Source organism: Rhipicephalus microplus, chromosome 9 (genome assembly GCF_043290135.1).
Source record: "Rhipicephalus microplus isolate Deutch F79 chromosome 9, USDA_Rmic, whole genome shotgun sequence".
Lineage (NCBI taxonomy): Eukaryota > Metazoa > Arthropoda > Arachnida > Ixodida > Ixodidae > Rhipicephalus > Rhipicephalus microplus.
The window spans coordinates 126,913,787-126,934,480 of NC_134708.1; the positions used below are offsets into that span (position 1 = coordinate 126,913,787).

General features: G+C 43.9%; 1 protein-coding gene across 3 annotated transcripts in view; it reads right to left on the bottom strand.

The window, feature by feature from the left end:
* Nucleotides 1–20,694, bottom strand: part of LOC119164630 (uncharacterized) — a 231,070-nt gene that overhangs the window by 111,805 nt on the left and 98,571 nt on the right. For all 3 annotated transcript variants that reach the window (XR_012886293.1, XM_075874289.1, XM_075874288.1), the window contains exon 2: nt 16,596–16,740. The gene's annotated coding sequence lies outside the window, so the exon portion shown is untranslated. The remainder of the gene's footprint in view (nt 1–16,595; nt 16,741–20,694) is intronic.

The following is a 20,694-nucleotide window of genomic DNA, read 5'->3' on the forward strand; positions in this document are numbered from 1 at the left end:
GGGGCACTATTTCACGAAAAAAGACGGCTATCCTCAATATTGACATTTATATTTTATTTTCACACGATTCAGATGGCTGACCATCGGGAGTGACCTGTTTTTGAAAACGGTTACGCTGCTTTTGCCTGTGTTGGTTTCAGTTTTACTATAAAAAAGCCTTGTGATATGGCTTGCATACGGTAGCACCTCCATTCAATGAATCGCACAAGAAAACACTGGCTTTTCATAGACAAGCCCTTTCCATTGAAAGTGAGCAGGCAGCACGCGTATTTGTATGTGTGTTGAATGAATCATATATGTATGGGTTCTCGCATTATTGTGGGCCTTGTTTTCTATGAAATCGTTTAGAGTTTTTGGGTAATAGTCTCAAGCTTTATTCAAGTTGCACAGAAAGCTCTGAGCCACGCCTGTCCACCAGCACACCAGCTCCGTAGTGAGCCAACCGAATTTGCTCTTTTGATGGATTCTGCTCGGAAAGCACCAGCGCGATGCTGAAGTGAGATCCCCAATAGCTGCAACTCACGTCATCGTTGATCAGCCGAGGACGCCCGAGCGTTTCTACGGTGACACGTATGAAGTCGCCGATCACTAGCTTGAAAGTTTTTCAGCACATATCCGATTGCAAATAGATGAGCTAGAGATTGGGAGCTCCACCGCGTTTATGTCGCTTTGAACGGCAGTATGAATGGATATGGCTTGAGAACCATGAAGGTACTTTCCGTTCATGGGATGCCCTCAGGTGAAAGCTGATGGACACGTTCCCGTGTGTGGGATCGCTTGGTAAGAGCCGAGGCCTCTCAGAAAGCGAAAATGCAGTGGAACAACAAAAGCATAACATATACGTCGAAGATATGGCCTGAAGTTTTCGCCGGGCTTATCCGAATATGAGCGAGGTCAAGACGTTTGGCAAGCGATGCACGATGTTAAACAGGAACTTTGGTCGGTTTGTTTTAATTCAAGAGTGAGTAAGGCCTAGAAGTCATCTTCATTCGTATCATTGTCCCCCGTCTTCTTTTGTGCTGTACTTACTCTAAGAATTTGTTCAAAGCCCGCCATGCACCATCGCTGATTTCCGCAGTGAAGCTTCTACTAAGGGAAGCACGTTTCAACAGCACGCAAAACTCTGCTACCGAAGAGTAAACGTTGCATATGCATGAGGAGTTTTCACAGTATTAGGGAACAGTATTGTTGTCCTACGAGAGCTCATGCGGTCAGTGTTTCGAGAACTCCAGAGGCAGCAGCTACACAGCAACCCCGCAGCAATCTCCTTGTTGGCGGAATTGTTCGGCGAAAAAGTTAGCCGAGCACTCCATTAGCAGCAGCCACATTAACAGCCTCAAACGTCGCTACAGGTGCAGCCAGCGATCTCATAGGCCGAAGTTCTAAAAGGAACATCTGGACGTTGCTTTGTTACAGCACCTACACATCTACTTGGACCTTATTTCTACCGATTCAAGGTTTCTTCGCAAACGCTTTCTGCCTACAGAATGGAAAACCTGAAACGTCGTTACAGGTGCAGCCAGCGATCTCATAAGCCCAGGTGCTAAAAGGAACATCTGGACGTTGCAAAGGTGTGAAAATAGTCACGTTGCGGTAAATTCGTGCGTACTTATAGATGGCTACAAAGTTACTGCTTTAGTGTACACAGGCGGAGAGAATTCAGTTATCAGTAGAGAGCTTGCCAGAAAATTGAATGTTGTGCTGCCCCCTTGAACATCACCACGAGTGCGCACCGCAGGAGGACGCCTGATTGACCCAGATAGCAGATGCACTTGTAGAGTCGCATACTGTGGCTTCACGTACGGCGCCAACTTCATCGTGCTGTCAAAACGCTCCACGAATTTAAGAAATAAATGAACCTTTTTCAGGTGAAGTAATAAATTTAAAGAAAGCATGCATGTCGTTCTCCACGAAGAGTGTGATGAAGAGTACGACATGGTGCAGATTGTGGAGGACGACATCACGGTACCTCCAAGATCCAGCATAGCTGTCGCCGTAAGAACTAACGTATTCAGCGACCACGAAAGAGAGTTTCACTGAACTTCTTCTCGAAAAAGATGTAAGTGCGTGGTTAGGGGCTTTATTCGGCTATGTGATGGGTGCACGAGTCTTTTGGATTGCAATTTCGGAATGGAGGTGCAACATGTCAGGTAAAAAATCATCATTGTCCGCCTGAATCACTACGTTAGGGGAGATGCTACTCGAGGACACTTTTTTTAATATTCACCCTAGTGCAATAAAACTTGAGCTGTTTGCGGAATCTTTTATGTTCATTTCAAAAAAAAATAATTAGCTTTCTTGCAAGTTGCATTCTTTTAGCTCTGCAACAAGGTGAAGTTAAACCTTAACCCTTTGGCCCCTCTCTTTTCATTCCTAAACCACCATAATCTGTTTACCATTCGTAGTTCATAAGCTTTCAAATAAAGTGTGAAATGCAAATAACTAATTAGGAAGCACATGCAAAATATATAATAGGCGTGAAAAATAATGGACGTAAAAAGTCCAAATTTCACCTACCCTAGTAAAGGCTTGCACACAATTTTTATTATAAAATAAAATATTGAATTTTAAACAAGATAGTTGTATTTGTCATACCTCCGAAAAATTTGGGCATAATTTTATGCAGATCTAACCACTAGAAGTGCCCGAAAAAGGAAGGGCACATCGAAAAAAAATGACAAATTCTGTGTTTTGAGAAAAACAAGTTTTAAGGTTAAAAGTAAGTTTTATTCAAGAATGTTATCAATTAATCTAATGAAATTCAAACAATCTATCCTTTTTGAAGTGGCCACAGCCATTAAAATACGCTAGCACCATGAGTTTGTTTTTCTAGGCTTTTTTGAGCCGACTCCTCACAGACATTTCGCTCACAGAAAGGGCCATGAAACGCTTGTCTAACTTCTGCTCCATCTGGCAGAGCCTTGTGCCTACTGCAAACTATGAATAAGTTCGACAGCACTGCGAAATCTAAACGAAGTCTAGTGTCACGCCATTTTGTGGCCATGCTTGTGCCACATACCGTCGTACATAACGGCAACGTCGTCCCCGCTAAGTTCCTTCACCACGAGCTCTTCCAGCCTCGCAAGATTGGCGCTGACGTCATCCATTGCCGCATCACGAACTTTTCGGCTGATGGATGTGAATGACTTTTAATGCATTGGCTTTTGCAAGCCAACCAATTCCGCAAATCGGTCCAGCTGCTCGCAGCATATTCCTACCGAGTGCGCCACACAACAGCTTTCAATTGCGAGCAATGGTTTTTTTTTTCATTCATAATAGAGATAAATACATGAGAAAAGCATTGTTCAGCTGCGCTGCTCGACAAGACATGTACCCCGTAAATAGGCTTCACAGCACATACAGGCACGCAGCGGCCAGTGGCGGTCTCCGACCCGTACCACGTAATAAGCCAGTCGCGGTGCTTGAAAAACGCGCAGAAGCGTGCTTCTTTTTATTATTTCGTGCACTGCATCAGCGAGGGAAACTTTTGTTATTTCAAGAGTGAGGCTCGACTCTTCGGCTCATGCGATCAACAATGGCGAGAGGGGCGCGTTATCGCCGGCAAGGCACTCGAATACTGCACACTTTCGACCTTTATTAGGCACCTTGTGCTCTTTAGATGCAATGTTAAAGCATTTCCAGTTAAGTCTCGACCTGTATTTTTTTTCATAACAGTAGAGGTACTATTCTCATGAAAACAGGCGAAAATAAAAAAATCGGTAATTTTGAAAAAAAACTCGCGTTTTTGGACACGCATCTCCCCTTAAGATTACAAATTTGGCTTATCCTAACGTTCAATTCAGAAGACATAAACTGCATACTCACAAGTTACAAGTATCGGAATCGCCAAAGCCCTGTCAACGGACCAGCAGATGCGGCAAATCGAGAGCCTTGAACAAAAGTTCGTCTCCAGTTTTCCAACGACACCGGAAGTCCAGAGGACGTCAATTGCCAAAGATCGCATCAAGGTCGAGGAATCGGGGATGTCTATTTGCCAGCGCCCAAACCGAGCGTCACCAAATCAGAAACAGGTTGTGAGGAGTCCAGTTGAAGGAATGACACCATTCAACCCTCAGGCAGCCCATGGGCTTCCCTTTGCTGGTGAGAAAGAAGGACATCACATTGATCTTTTGCGCAGAAGTTGAACGTCGTCCGAAAACGTTATGTCTAATTAGTACTAAGGATCGATGACATAATGACATGTTACGGGATGCGTAGTGTTTTTTTTTTTCCTTTTTGGACCTCGAAAGCGGATACTGACAGATGGAGTTGGAGGAAAGAAACCGCGAGAAAGCAGCGTTTGTCACATTAGATATGCTCTACGAGTTGAATGTACTCCCCCTCCGCCTCTGTTTCGTTCCTCACATGCCTCAGCGTGTGATGCACACTGGGCTTTCTTGGTTAAATTAGCAATCCTCTCCACTAATCTCAAAGATGTAATCTTTCCTACCACCTTCGATCAGCATGTAGGACAACTGGGAACTGTGCTCAATGCTATCCTTTCAGCAGGACTAACGATAAAGCCTCAAAAGGGCCATTTAGGTTTTCATGAATTTCTTTTTTTTTTTGGTCATCATAATCAGCGCAAACAAAAAAAGGAACATGAAAGCACAAGGAACTGTTTTACAGAAGCGCTGTCTAACACCTGAAAATTTATTGAAAAAAGTGGTGCATAAAAACGGCATTAAAATCTTATCACCCACCCTTCCCAAATTATGTAATCGCGTAGGTTGTACATAATTATTTCAGGATTTGTGAGAGCAATTGAAGGCTGGCTGACGCACCTGCGTTTTGCTCTTATGATTTCAAACGCGTCAGTGGTTTCACGTGTACGCTGGTGCTTGTGCCTCACAATCACAGCTATTTTGTGTAGCTCGGCTGTGCAAACGCACTGATGGCCGAAGACAGAAAGAGGGCTGGTGTGTCTCCCTTAGATGGACGTTGAGAGAAGGTCCCATCTGTCCACTGTACGTACCATCACATGACATATGAATAAATTATACCACAGTGAAACGTTGAGAATGCTTTATAGAACAACCTTCAGCGCCAAAAGTAGCCTGCTCCGTCTGTACAGTTTTGCCAGCATGCGCCATTATGAGAACCCAAGTCAAAGCGGTTTCAAGGTTTTCCATGTGAGTGTGTACCACAGATGCTCAATGTTGCTCAGGAGCAACGACTTGCCCATAAATAACCATAATTTTTTGACAACGCAATTGGCAATTTCATCCTTTCTTTCTACATGCCAGATTTTTCTTGATGTTGTGGATTAAAAATAAATTATGGCATCCGAGAGTTAATATTTACCCAGGAAGGGCAAGAACAAACATGGATATTTTTAATGCGTGAGCGTTAACAAAAAGCTTAAGTTGGCAGCGTTGACCAGAATAGTACCAAAAATATAACATTGGACATGCACTCTTATATAACAGCCATCACATATGGTTAACGCTATGTGTAGTGAAGCGCCGTCTGCTGATGTTTATTTATTTAGCTGTCGATCTAGGGCTGCTTTTCTTGCGAGCAGCAGGGCTTCATATCAACTTAGCGCTTTTGCTGTTGCTAATAACATGTCGCATTTGGCATCATGACGCAACTGTAAACAAGTGGTTCTATGTCTGTGCTCTCATTTTTACATATCGTTAGCACAGTTGGCGAAGTTTCGCTCAATAAAGAAATTACAAACAAGTCACTGTTCATCCACACGCTTCCCATAACTTCGATTTCCGAGGTTCGTGGGATCTGTTGAATTTTCTTTGCTACCACATGTCACCGTCCACTGAGTCCACTTTGTACAGATTTCAATGTATATCAAGCGAATAAAACGGCCACGAGCGCACCATGAGCAGGGCATTAAGTGATGTTGTACATGACTTGCGGGTTGTGGCTGTCATTTTACCACTGGTCATTCGTGGGTGTCATACAGTCTGAATACCGATTACGACGTAGATAACACAAGCCACGCACGCACCACAAGCTGGCATTTAAGTCAAGTCCTACATAACGTTATTTACATGTTGCCGTCTCTCATTTATGTTTGCCATACAGAAATGCCTCGCCCGTGCCAATATTTCTTTTGCATATCAATTTCACTAAACAGCATCGAGTGCCCTGAGATCATATCATGTACAGTGTCAATTTTTATTAAATAAACACGGGAGCGCGTGGCCTGCGCGCTTCAGCGACTGCTGGCAGCGCGTTCAAGCGGAAGCGAGAACAACCACAATTTCTTTTCGGGCCATCTCGCTGCGAGCAAAGGAACCATTCATTCTTGATATAGAACGAGCGTTAAGATTGCGACCCCCTCCTCCTTTCAAGGCGATTACGCGAGAGCCGGTAATCGCCTCCAACCAGTAATCACCTTGAAGGGAAGGCGGTTGCAATCTTGCCGTTCTATGAATCAGCAACGAATGCTTGTTTTGCTCGCCGCGAGATGACGCGAGAAGAGACTGTGGTTGCTCTCGCTCCCACTTGAACGCGCTGCCAGCAGCAGCCAGAGCGCGCAGGCCACGCTTCACCGTGTTCTCTTTAAAGAATGTTGCATTGAATGGCATGCCAATTACGTCGGGTTGTGCCCCCAAGCGGCGGCTTTTTCTCTTCTCATCCCGATTTTCATGACAGCCCCTATTTGGCATTGTTCACTTCGACCCAACAGCTTCGACGCAGATCCAAATCGAGACTAGTAGTATTGGGATCGGAGCCATCCTTGTTCAATGCCAACAGGGACAAGACCGCGTTATCATTTACGGTAAATCCCCTCACACTTGCACGGCGCAACTATTTAAGTACAGAGCATAAACACTATGCTTTTGTCTGGGGACTTTTTTAAGTTCCGCCGATGTTTATATGGGCATAAATGTATCTGTAATTACGGACCACCATGCGTGTGCTTCCTTTTAACACTGAAAGAGCCTTCTGGCTGGCTTGGGCGTTGGGCTCTAAATAATAATTCGAAGTATACAGCTTTGCAGTTATGTACAAGTCTGGGCGGCTACATCATAACGCTGACTGGCTTTCTCGCGATCCTGTTGGTGGATCAAGCACTAACCCCGACACCGACACGTGCGTCCTCTCCGTTTCGCAGCTGACCCACATCGCTGACGAGCATCACCGTGATGCCTCCTTGTGTGCAGTCACTGAACGCCTGGAATCATCATCTTCGCACCGGCCTCATCGCTCGTTTGTAATCCAAGTTGGTGCAGGCACTCTATCACCACAATTTTCACCCAGACGGACCAGCCCTGCTGCTCATGATACCAAGACACGTTCGCTCGGCTGCTCTCCACGAACGTGACGTTCCAACTGATGGTCAGCTTGGTGTGTCGTGCACATACGCCCTGATCCGTGGACGCTTTTATTGGCCAGGGCTCGTGCGTTCCGGCAGGTGACATGTTGTGGCGTGTTAAAAACGTCAGCGCTGCGAAACACGACTCACGCTTCCCGCTAGGTGACTTCATTCGCTCGACATTCCGTCCGAACCAATTTCTTGCGTTGCCTTAGACGTACTTGCATAGGTGGGCAAAAAATTTGGAGCTTACTTGCCGAATGTGGTTTCCGAATGTGCTCCACACCGTTCGCAACAACGTGACAGCGTTTAAGAGCTTGTTTTGCGGAAATTCCGGTGTCGGCGTCGGTAGTTGTCAGGGAAAAATTATCATCTTTTCAATGACCGAAAACTAGAGAACAATGCGTATAAAATAACTGATAAAGAACCCTGCAGTAGAGCGGGAAGCGAACGAGGGTTATTTAGGTACGAGTGGGAACCAAACCCGGGTTGTTTCCGTGGCAGGTGGTTGTACTACCTCACGGTCCACCTATGCTTGAAAAAAACTTCCTGTGCTTGGAAATGCAGTGAAAGTAGCTTTCATGCTTCACAAACACACGAGTCTTGTATGCAAGCTTCACAATTCAACATGAAAGATTGCAGTAATAATGCGTGGTGCAAGCGTTCATTGCCAACGGGCATCAAGATATGTAATTATCATAATGGCTCCGCTGTTCAAAAAATCATAATGGCTCCACTGCAAAAAGCCACACGCTACTGCGCCTATTCTCTTATGGACACGTATAGTTTTGTAAATACGCGTTAGGAACAGCATGTCACTATTGCGTTCAACTCCTAAGGACGAAGCTTTAGGGTCCCCTTAATTTTGTTCTAGTTACTTGAATCTCGGGGTTAGGTTCCGCCGTTGCTACCTGTCCTAAATAGCCGTAGTATTTTACAACGTCACATGCACTATTACCTATCTCGAAGCGCTGTGCTCTTCCGAGGTTGTTGTACATTACTTTCATTTTCTGCAAGTTAATTCCAGACCTACGTTTCTACTCTCCTTGTCTAACTTAGTAATCATGAAAAGTAATTCGTTTCCTGAGTTATCAATGCAAAGCGCAGGTTACTAAGGTACTCTCTGTTAACACTTATCTCTAACTATTTCCATTGCAGGCCTTTGAAAACCTCCTTCAAGCACGTGGTAAATAGCATTGGGGAGATTAAATCCTCTTGTCTTACACCTTTTTTTATCGGTATTTTGTCGCTTTCTTCATGGAGCATTATGGTCACAGTTGTCCTACTGTACGAGCCCTGTAAGAGCTCCCGCTACTTTAACCGTCCTATCCATATTCGTAGTTATTTTGCTTTCCTTGTCCCTTAGTGGATACATCTGGTTTTCGCCTATCCTAAGTTCCTGCGTTAACATCATAGGTGAATAAAATAATAATAAATATACTGAGTTAATAGTTTTTCTTGAGATACTTCAACGCAAAATTTTTCCTCTTTCTGTTGGTGTCTGTCCAACATTTCATCCATCCGTCGAAATATGGAGCCCGTGCTCAAAGCCCGCCGATCTTGATCTGGTGGCTGCGTTCATACTTGTGAAGATTGTAAATCAAAAACCAAGTATAAGGAAATATTCAGGGCGTAACGTCAATACGCAAGTGTTAGGACGTGTGTCTTTTTTATTTAGAGTATTCTTAGTACGTAATAATAAATAGCGAAGCGTTTATTACATTGCGTTGACATTGCAATGCAATAAATGAGAAAGCGGGTGCCTCCTACACTTCGCCAAAAAAATGAGGGGTTTTAACTGGACAACCCAGTGCTCTGCTGAACCTTCCAGTGGCTCTGCGTTCTCAAAAACTTTCGTGTTTTCGCATTACTGCCAGATTGCGCCATATAACACGGAGCGCCTTCAGAGAGAATACTAGCTTCTTTCAACTACTTTTGCAGCAAAGCACGTAGTTAAGCAGGCAATTTTTATACATCATTATTGTTAAGTTTATGACACACGATGTAATACTCAGCTCACGCCTGATTGGATTAAAACCAGGTTGCTCAAAATTCTGTGTGCATGCCAATCTAGAGGCTCGCATTAAGCTTGCTGAGCACAGACGACAATATTCGACTTTAGTAACCTTTGATTTAGCCAAGACCTACGGCTGTGTAGAACATTTTATTCGTATCGATGCCTTAAAAGGCTTAAATTTTTTTGCACAGCATATTACCAGTTCGGATTTATGAATTTGTAATACATAGAAAGTTTTATTGTTTACAACGAGGTGTTTCTAAGTATAGCCAAACAAGTGTTGTTTCTCTGGGCTGTGTTTTCTCGACAGCATTACTTAACTGTATCAAGTTCAATACCACTGAGCGATAAAATACGAGTATATGTATTTGGAGATGACATTGCATGTTTTCGTGTCTGACTATGATATACATTCATACATTTAAGTACACACTCTTATTTAGCAACATTGGAAACCTGGTTTGATGATATTGCCACATTCCTTCCTCAACTTTTGTTGTCACCACGTTGCACTGCAACTGCTTCCTTAAGGGATCCGCACCTAATGACCAATAGCTATCGAATCATGTTAGAACCTACAGATGCGATTACGCGCTCAGCGTAAATACTACAGTTTCTTCTACAGTTTACATGGTCACTAGTGATGACGGTGCAATATTTGAGGGCACATGTATAAATACCGACGCGCTTCAGCGCTTGTCAGTTTATCGACGACCAACTCTCAGCTCGCTGTTATAAGTGCCAGTGTGTTGCTGTAATCTCATTTGCCGTTTACCGGCCACCAAGTTCGGCCAAATAAACTGTTTCATCATGGGCATACCGGCCACTGGCTTCGTCAACGTCGCGACTACATGGCAATATTCGAATGAAACTAAAAGTTACTAAAAGTGCTATAATCATTCATGCTTGGAGGTTCAAATAATATTTCTCTTCAATACCATCAAGAAAGAGTTTCCCTAGTTGACGGTATTGAACGTATGTGTGTACTGTACGTTGAAAAATTGAGCTCCGTAATCACATTTACCATAATAAACAGAAGGTGACACGTATTGTTGGGATAGGTAGACTTTGCTGGCTTTGTTCCAGTGTAGGCAGATAACGCTGATGATGATTTGCCAAATAATTGTTCACGCAATTCTTTAATTTGGCTCTGTACAATCGCTGTGGGGACCAGCTTGCAAAATAAGCTCCTTGCTTCTTTTAGAGTTTGGAGCTATTCGCAGTCGTTTAAGTGTGCCAAAATCTACTGCTACAAACGTTTTCTATCTAGAAGCTCAGATACCCACCCTCGCCTTCAGATTCCGTATTTTAACAGCTAGAGCTTCTTGAAAACTTAATGAATACGCTTTTGAAAGGCAGCAAAACGTATTTTGTCTAAAACCAATGTTTCTTTTCTGAATGAACATTGATATATAAACCTCAAGTGTTCTTCGTTCAAACGTTACTAGATGCAAGAAATGTCAATATATTCGACAGCACTGCGACAGACAATCCCATCAGCAATGTGTAAGTAGGACTCAATTATATCCTTTTAACAAATACTGGACATTCGCCCTATATTTATTTGAGCTAATGACGCTACAAAAACCGAAAAACGTGTTCGAAATTTTAGTCAAGAATTTAGAAATGTTACTTAGTACTCCAAATAATTCTTCCTAGGAGGCTGCTTCATTAAAATGTATCAACAGCAACGTCCGAGGGCGCCTCTGCGAATTTCAGTGTGAAACAAGAATACCTTCCTCACTTGCCCATATATTTTACGTTCTTGTGATCTTCAAATATTATTTTCAGTCACTAGTCAGCCCTCATCTTTGCCTCTTCCGTCTTCCGTATTCGTCAATATCGCCCTGTACCCAAAAATGTGGTAGCACCAACTAGCCCAACTTTCAATACTACTGCCCCTCTTGATGGTCCAATTGTGCCAATCCTGCCTCCTAAAGTTATGTTTTAACAGCGAGGTTAGGGAATTTTTTTCTTCTTGGGGACTCTTGAAAGATTACTATACCGAAGTCAGAACTCTTGGACTTGCACTTCGCATGAAATAATAAATGGTGCCCCACACGTAAATTTAAACCCAGTCTGAGAACTGGCTAACCTCCCTGTCCTTCCTGCTTCCATCCTCCTCCTCCATAACAAAATCGCGATGCCTGATACCACCACGTTTTATGAGGAAGAGCACGTGAGGTGCGTGTCAAAAGCTGGAATGCAGGGGTGGTTCAAGAGGACACGACGGTGCGCATACGCGTCAGGATCACATGCGGGATCGGTCAAAGCAAAGCCCGTGGCGCGTGATCCGAGCTGTGGCTGAAAACCCCCGAAGATGAGGTGTCACTGTCCTGTGGAGCGCTGACGAGGACGATTGAAGAAAAGAACGTCGCTCTTGCGCTAAGGCTCCATTAGCCAGAATATCAAGGTGACAGGGTTAGGGTTCCAGAAGGCAGCCGTCGTTCACGGTAGTTACCTAAAGACGCCCTCCGAATCTGCGGCAACTTGCTACAGCAGTTCCCCGGTAGCCAGTTGTTCTTCCCTTTCTCCACAAGAAGGCGGCGACCCACTTTGCAATCCCCGTAGTTCGACCGGGTGATAAGTAAAGACGACTGAATCGTCAAGCAGGCACGAACCGAGGCTGACGATGGGAAGACGTCTTCTATGCCATCAGCGACAGTAACACTTCGTCGTAGTCCTGAGGGTGCCCTATGAGCAGTAAGAATGTTTAGTTGTTGTGGGAGCACATGAGAGTAGCTATTGGGAGGTCATCTTGGCTAGGGACAGATTTGGGCTTAAAACTGAAATTGACTTGCATTGATGTTAGTTCAGGTTTCGCTGTACAGCTGATTATTGTGTCCATGTTTACTTTGAGGGATGCAGTTTGAGTGTATGATTATGCTTTTCCACTGTGTAATATAAAATGCGTTTGCCATGCTATTTCAGAATACTGTCTCTGTCTCCATTTGCTTTACTACAAGTGGTCCCGAGATAATCATGACATCACTTAATTTGTACTAGATGCGAAGCAGCTCTTTGACTAACGTGTGTAATGACAAACATGCGCTCGCTGGTATGCGCCGCAACGCGTTCTCCTCGTCACAGGTGTTAGAGCGATGCCATGTAGGTCACGCCGCAGCTGCGCGTTAACGTCATGCTCCCGTCACAGTGCGCGCTGACGTCACTATCTCCCTTGCCTGCCACGTTCTTGCTGCAGCACCTGCAGCACCTGCAGTCGCCGCCTCGTTCGCTTTCCCACAACACATGCCGCTACCACCACTCGCTACGCCGCGAACTCGTCGGTACAACTAGAAAAAAGATCCGGAACCTCTCGAACACGCTCCTGCTCCGAGTGCGTCGTCATGCGCGTTGGCGAAGTCGCGATCCTCACGTTGTACCTCGCTCCCAACCAGCTGAAGGAACAGGTTCAGCGCTGCCTTGAACAGACGCTGCCAGATCGCGGCGAGGCGTGTCGACACGAGCCTCTTATTGTCCCGCTAGGCTACAACGTTCATGTTATTGAAGGAGGAGGAGAATGGCTCGTCGATTTTATGCGTGACTTGTACTTGCTCAAGTGCGTGTCGGTGGCAGAACGTAAACTACCCACCGTGATAGGGGTACTTACATTGATCTTATTTTTGCCAACTTCGACGTCGCGTGTCTGAAGGAACCTTTTAGCGTGCACTTTGCAATTGATTGATTTGTGGAGTCTAACGTCCCAAAACCACGATATGATTTTGAGAGACACCGTATTGAAGGGCTCCGGAAATTTCGACCACCTGGGCTTCTTTAACGTGCAGCCAAATCTGAGTACACGGGCCCACAACTTCGCGAATCACAAAGTCGTGATAGTCAAGGCGAAACGCGCGCCTGCTCATGTCCAGCACCCGTGTCTCTACTCTGAAGATGCGACGACTACGAAGCCTGGTCAAACGCTTTGATGAAACTTGCACGAAACCCAACCCGCCTCCCATGTCATTGCATTTCACATAAACGTTTACTTGAGTAGAGGCTACACCAAGTTACGCTTCAAATCGTCCTTCCTGAACCCGCGTCGACGCCCGTTTCAACCGGGTCAACGCCGCGCGCACCGCTGCAGCTTCGCATCTTATCGGTGTTCCCTTCGGGGAGATTGTCCATAAATGTGTTTATATGCATGATATTTGTGCTCTAGCTGTAATGAACTTGAAAATTTCGATCATTTTCTACTAAATATCGCGATGTCCGGAAATAAAAAAAGAATGTTTTGATTTTTTAAACTAGGAATTTCATTTAGTACTCCAATTGTTCTGTCTTTTGGGTGGTGGTGGTATCTTTAATTTTTCCACACCAAAAACAAAATAATAGATAGAAGGACCCCTAAAGAGACTGTTTGCGCTATTTCAAAGGAGGTAAGTGGGGAACCCTTGGAATACTGCAACATCCACCACCACTGGATTGCTGCTTCATTGGAATATAGCGACAGGAACGCCTGCGGTGCCCTCTGCAAATTCCTTTGTGACACAAGTAGATTACCTCACCAAGCCATTAATCAGCTTTCTTTCCAAACCAAGCTAAAATTTAGGTCTATATTTTACACAGCATTAGTTTAACGTATAAAGAACCATGTATTTTTATTAATTATTGAATGAGTCAAAAATTATACTTCTTTTTATAGCAATTGTTTCTATGTGTCTAAATTTACCGTATTGTAATAGAAACAAAGTAATCTCATTTCCTATTACCCCGCGTATACCTTATTTTTGGATTACAATAACCGCCGCCATCTTGACCGATTCCCCTTACTAGGTAAGAACCAGAATGGAGGTGCAAGCAAGCGAGCAACCGTGCTGTCTCTGTATTTGCTGCTTTTGCAACTGCGCACTCGTCGAAAGCTTTTGGCGAACTTAAGCTGTCATCATGGGGTAACGTGCATTCGACAGGAACTCCGTCGCGCTTCCTCGCTGATGGAACCTGCAAGGCGACTGCCACGGCAAGTGTCGGTCCAACCATCAGTGAACGACATCCAGGCCTCCAATGTTCTCTCCACTGTGCTTCTGGGGACATTTTCCAACGACGTGATTCTTCGCGCCAACCGGGCGCTCAGGCTCTTCTCACCTAGGGACGGAGTACATGCCTTCTCGATACCTGACAGTCTTTCGGCGCTCCAAGCACCGTCCGTGGACGGCATGCTGGCTACCTCAACGCCTCAACATTACTTCATTCAAGCACAGTACTAGTTCACGACACAATAACACGCAGGTTCCGCTTGCCTGGTAACGTCGTTAGCGCTGCCAATGGTACGGATCCCGTGTCCACGATACTGATCAAAGCTGAGTTTCTTAAGGGCACCGACACCATGCCCATGGTGATGCATTCTACCGCCACAAGGACTGTAGTTGGTGTACCCTCTCTTTCCAACCCGATCATCCGACAGCACCTCGGAGCTGCAGCCCTCATTTGCACAACTTCGCTTCACGACTAACGCCTTGATAGCGTCAAGCTCTAAGCTGTCAGTTGCCACCTTGCCCACATTGTGCACACTCAATGTCATGTTGGCTGTGGCCGCGTCGCGAAAACTTGAGGCCAGCCCTCCCGAGAATGGTCGCTGGCTCCGGCGTTTCCTCACGGAGTTCTCATAGCCACTGGGCAGCCTGGCCTTATCATTCTCCGACGTTTCGCCGGCCGTATGACCTTCACCGTTGGCATTTGAACTGAATTTGAAATGAAATTAAATGAATTTGAAAGGAAATGAATTTCAGGGCGACGCCGACAACTGGGTGGCGACCATAAACATTGTCTGAGCTGGCAAGGCATGGTTGGGCCAATAAAGATGATGCGTGGCCGTAGATTGCATTGGTAATGCTGCCACGGTGAGGCATTAGCGTGAAGACACGAGGTAGCGGTCTTGCCAAAATGGCCAGGACACTCCGTGCTATTTTTTAACAAGATTAGCCACACGTTATGATTGAGATAGTAAGCGAATAAGTTTCCTTCGCGAAATCATCTTCGCGAGTAGTGCTTGCTCTCAAGCCATTTCATGGGTTTTGTCCACTTGGGTAACGAATTCTTGGAGTCGGATCTGGCAATCATTGTCGCAAAGGTTAAAAATTGGAGTATACAGGAGAGCTTATTTGCAGCCTCTTATTATATATCGAATGGAGTCAGGTTTTCAGCAGATGCCTGACTGCATGTACGATTGTAACAATTACATAAGAGTCAGAAAGTCATTTTTTCTTGGGTGAGTGACTTTGTCCACCGTTAAAACTCTTACCAACATTTCTTGTTTTCAAGACTATTATTTGCGAGAAACTATGTCCTACGGGCCAGCTCGTAATGTCGTGTAATGTGTTATTCGTAAAAAAGTTAGTAAGCAGTTAGTAAACGTGTGTATTTGCTTGTACCGAGCCCATTACACTACATTAGCAGCATCCTATTATTAGCCAGCAGGAAGGAAAGCAAGTAAGTTTTGTCGTCATAAGCCGAGAGAGCTTCCTTGGTGTTTTTAACTGGTTAGCTGCTAAGCTGACAATGCTGCTAGATGTTTTATGGAGAGCACAGTATTATTTGCTGTATTAGTGACAGCCCTTAGCAAAATGTAGACACATTCCCATTTTATGGATTACCTGGAATTGAACTTTCTGTGCTACACGATGGTACGCAAGTAAGCAAATAAAGCGGCACACGATAATTTCAAGATAAAATATATTACTCCTAAATGTCTGGCTGCTAACCAGCACACGGCGTACTATCCTGAAGTCGGATTATAAATAGCCTTAAAGCTGCTACTAGAGGAAATATCGGTGATATAGTCGAGCAACCCTGTGTGTGTTCTAGAGTGTTTTGTTTCTGTCAGTATATGTTGCTGCGATGCATACTTACTGTGGTAATTCCATGAAGTAATTAGTGCCCAATTATCAATGTATGAAGACAATGCCACTGGTTTTCTCGCCCTGTATATTTTCGTAATAGAATTATCTAGATATTGTTGTGCGCACGCACATACAAACAAAATGGTCGCAAACTTCGATTACAGAGTTAAAACGGTTACTAAGCTGCTAGCGTTGTTACTAACAATCTGATAATAAACTAATCATGAAATTCAGCACTATTCATTTACTATAACTAGGCAGAAAATGTCACTGACTGGTATTTTACTACCCTAACTAAATAAGAGGTACTTTTTGTGGCAAGTCGACGGTTAGCATTTTTTCAGTGAAAATGCCGAAAACAGTGATTTTTAGCGCATGGCTGGAGGCTGTAATCTCTCAGACGCCACTTTCTCGGTACCTGCTCAATGTCTCCAGCACAAGGAACTACTGCAAAACTCACCAGCGTTCAGCCGGGCAGCTTGGAGTGGTACTGTGCGCGTCGATCCAGGGCCTTAACGTTGTCGCAAGTCCTCCTCCCCCACCTCCTCTTCTTCTGCTTTTTTCTATGGAGGCTGACGATGCTCGCAACAGGAACTGGCGGATTCCTGCAGAAAGAAAATAGCAGAATATGTAAAGTAAACACTTTGTCTTTATGGTGAACTTAGAGAAGTCCGAGATACTGAACTAATGAAACGAATTGCGCAATAAGTCTTCAATGATCGTCAAACATCACAACTTTCTGATGTCAATGTTTATTGATTTCACAGCACTTATACAGACACTCTCGTCCCATACTTGCTGTCGCCTCGCCTTTGGTGTTATTGTGTTATCTGGCACAGTAGGAAACCGAGTCAATAACAGAAACGGTGTATATATATATATATATATATATATATATATATATATATATATATATATATATATATATATATATATATATATATATATATATATATATTTGGGGACTATCTCGGAAATAGACACTTTGACGCTGTTCTTGTCTACTAAATTGGTGTGAAAATGGTCACATTTTCATTTTAGAAATAACGTTCAGCGCGAGAGTGCAACCACGCAATATCCATGCGCTGTGATAGATGACTGACGAGTGCAAGACTTCGTAATCGGTGATGGTACCGCAAATATAAGGCGAAACAGAGAAAAAGTAAACTTGCGTTGCCTAGTGCCGGAATTGATTCGTAAAGCCCAGATTCTCACGTAGAAGAATGAGTACACTTTCTTGACACAGCGTCCTGTCGCATTTCATAATTGTAACTGTTTACTAAACATAGCATCCAATTGTTATAGCAAACATTTAATGAATGTATTGTCAATGACGCTGATACGGGGGCCGAAATAGGGGCAAGGTGTAGCATTGCGGCCAATTTCCCATGTATGCCTAGGTACAGCAAACAACGGGGTGATGATAAGTGGGGTATACCATCCCACAATCACCATATGGTTGTGAGAGACGCCGTAGTGGCGGCCGTCGTGGTAGCTCAGTGGTAGAACATTGAACACGTTATACGAAGGTCGCAGGTTCGGTTCCTGCTCACGGCAAGCTATCTTTTCACCAACTTTTCGTTCTTCATTTTTACATTACAATCGGTCTAATAACTTCCCCTATACATTCCTTGCCATTATTGTCTGTTCGATGCCGTTATTATTGTGTCAAAACACGGAAAAATGAGCCAGACCAAATTGTAATGTAGGAGGAGGAGGTAAGTTTATTTACAGAAAGGCAGAGAGGTCGGCTTGAGCGATAGCTTGCTCTAGCCTGCTACTCTACACTGGGGGAAGGGAAAGGGGAAAAGAAAGATTAATGGATAACAATGGTGAGATAGATAGGTGAGTATGTAGTGTTCTTTCTAGCTGAGACACATTTTATAGCCACGCACATAGTCCAGTTGTTTCTAAAAAGGTAATAACTGCTCTTGTGACCGCAGTTGCACTGTTGGTGTCTGGCCAAGGGCCCAACATGGTCTCATCAGTTAACGACCTACTGCGATATAGTTCAGTAGAAGAAATCAGTCTTTGTCGTTCACGTGCGTATGCTGGGCAGACACAAAATATGTGCTCAAGTGTTTCTGGCACATCACAGTGTTCACAATTAGGACCGGTGTCACTGCGACCAATGATATGTGCGTAACGTGTGGTGTACGCTACACCAAGACGAATGCGGTGGATCATACTTGTGAGTTGCCGTTTCAATTTAGGAGGCATGCGGAACCTCATTTCCGGGTCCCATTTGTAATGTCGCTGGTGTCGCCATTCTGTTTTGGTCCAGTGCTGAAGTGTGTATCTGCGCATCACGCAGCGAAGCAAGGCGTTCGTGTCAGCTCGTGAAAACGCAATGCGTACTTCAGGGGCACTGCTTAAGGCATTCTTAAAATTGTAACGTAAATATGAAGAAAAGTGGGTGAAAAGATAACTTGCCATGGGCAGGATTCCTCTGTTATTTTTGTTAACTCCCTTGTTTTAATTAAATGCTTGTTTGTGTGAAATGAAATCTCCGTGTCTGCTCATGAGTGCGTAGGTCAGGCCCACACATCACCACACGTGCAACCTCGCACGCGTCGACCGCCCTGAAAATAAATTTGAAATGTGCCACTTCGAGACCTTTCAGGCGCCGCAGGCCGAAGCGTAAAGTGGAAGCCTGCGAGTCTGCGGCACGTCGATGTTGGATCGGCGGGGCCTCACCTGAAGTGCGTGACATTATCTGGCTATCGGAGCCTGCCCACGGCAAGTTATCCTTTCACCCACCTTTCTTCATATCTGCATTACAAATTAGCCTAATATCTTCCCCTATACTTTCGTTGGCAACATTGTCTGTTAGGTCTCATTAATATTGTGTAAGAACACGGAAAAACTGAGCCCTTAGGTATACACCACTTTCTATATAAATATATATATATATATATATATATATATATATATATATATATATATATATATATATATATATATATATATATATATATATATCTTGTTTCCTGTTTTGCTTTTGCCGTTAAATATACATTTCTGCATATCTTTTTGTAACAAACATTTATGTCTATACACGTGCACGTGATGGCGTAATTTATGAGGTTTAACGTCCCAAAACCACCACATGATTATAAGAGACGCCGTAGTGGAGTTCTCCGGAAATTTCGACCACCCAGGGTTATTTAACGTGCACTCACATCTGAGCACACGGGTCTATAGTATACAGTCTTTTCAACTCCTTCGAAAATGCTGCCGCTGCAGCCGGCGTTCCATCCCGCAACCTGCGGGTCAGCAGCCGAGTACCTTAGTCACTAGACCATCGTGGTGGGGCGTGCTAGCGCATCTCTGAAGCTGCAGAATGACCGCGCAACTGAGTAATAGAACAGCATGAATTGTCATGTACCGGTATATGAAACAGTGTATAAGTACATCTTATGATACAAGTTTGCTTTTTAGGAGGTTTTGGGGCGTCCATAAGTGTTGCGGAATGGGTGTCTCTATTTTACTCCAATTAAATTTGGGGGAAATAGAACTTACTGCAATTCCTCTGGTCTACACTGGTCGCAGATAAAAACTTAGCTCATACTCAGTCCCAGAATGGCCAGGAAGTTCAATTCCATTCCTGTAATTCCTCAGCGTAGGAAATCCATTTCGACAGTTTTGATGAGTTAAGAATGAACGACTTGTAATACTGATGTCTACAATTGAATTAAGAACGACAGAAGTATGCAAGACGCGTTACCGAAGTTGAAGGGCCGTAGCTTGGTGACCTATGTCTTGTGGTACAACCTCCGAACTAATTTTCATAGCGGACGCTCTCTCTACCTATAGTAATTGCATGGCAATACTGTTTAAACAATTGGTGATGTTTTATTTTGTTTTGGCCTAAATGTGGGTAGTACTAAAATGGCGTAACACCATAGTTTTATGTTGACAACAGTAGTGTTCAAGGTGACTAAGCGGATTCGCCACGTGTTTGTAGTGGTTGTGAGTATATAGAAAACAATGAGATTTAATAAATTGAGAATACAACCCTTTAAAACACTTTGTGGCTCTTATTGTAACTAAGTAAATAACTGACACACTTTTATCACTTCTAAATAGTAAACTGTGTAATGCTGACGGTTTCGAAATTGTGCCTGCAAAGTTGGCAATATATGCCATCACACCAGCCCTGGCACACATCTACAATTTCGTTTCATTTTGTTGAACTTTTCCAAGAAAGCTTCAAAGTTGCTAAAGTTACAGTGTTGCATAATGGCGAAGATAAAAATGATTTAACTCTATACCAATAGTAGTCCCACCGATTGTTTCAAAATGGCTAGAAAGGGTAATCCGTGGCTGTATTACCTCCTGTATAACTAAACATGCAATAATGTCAAATATTCAATTTGAATTTTGAAATGACAGTCTACAGAAACTACCCTTCTAAAAGAAAAGGAAATAACATTAGAATCTTTCGAACGTCAGTTATATACAATTGGGAAACTTTGTACATTATTCGAAGGCGTATGACTGCGTAAACAATACCATAGTTATAAAAAAATTGAATTATTTCGACTTCCGTGGTGTTT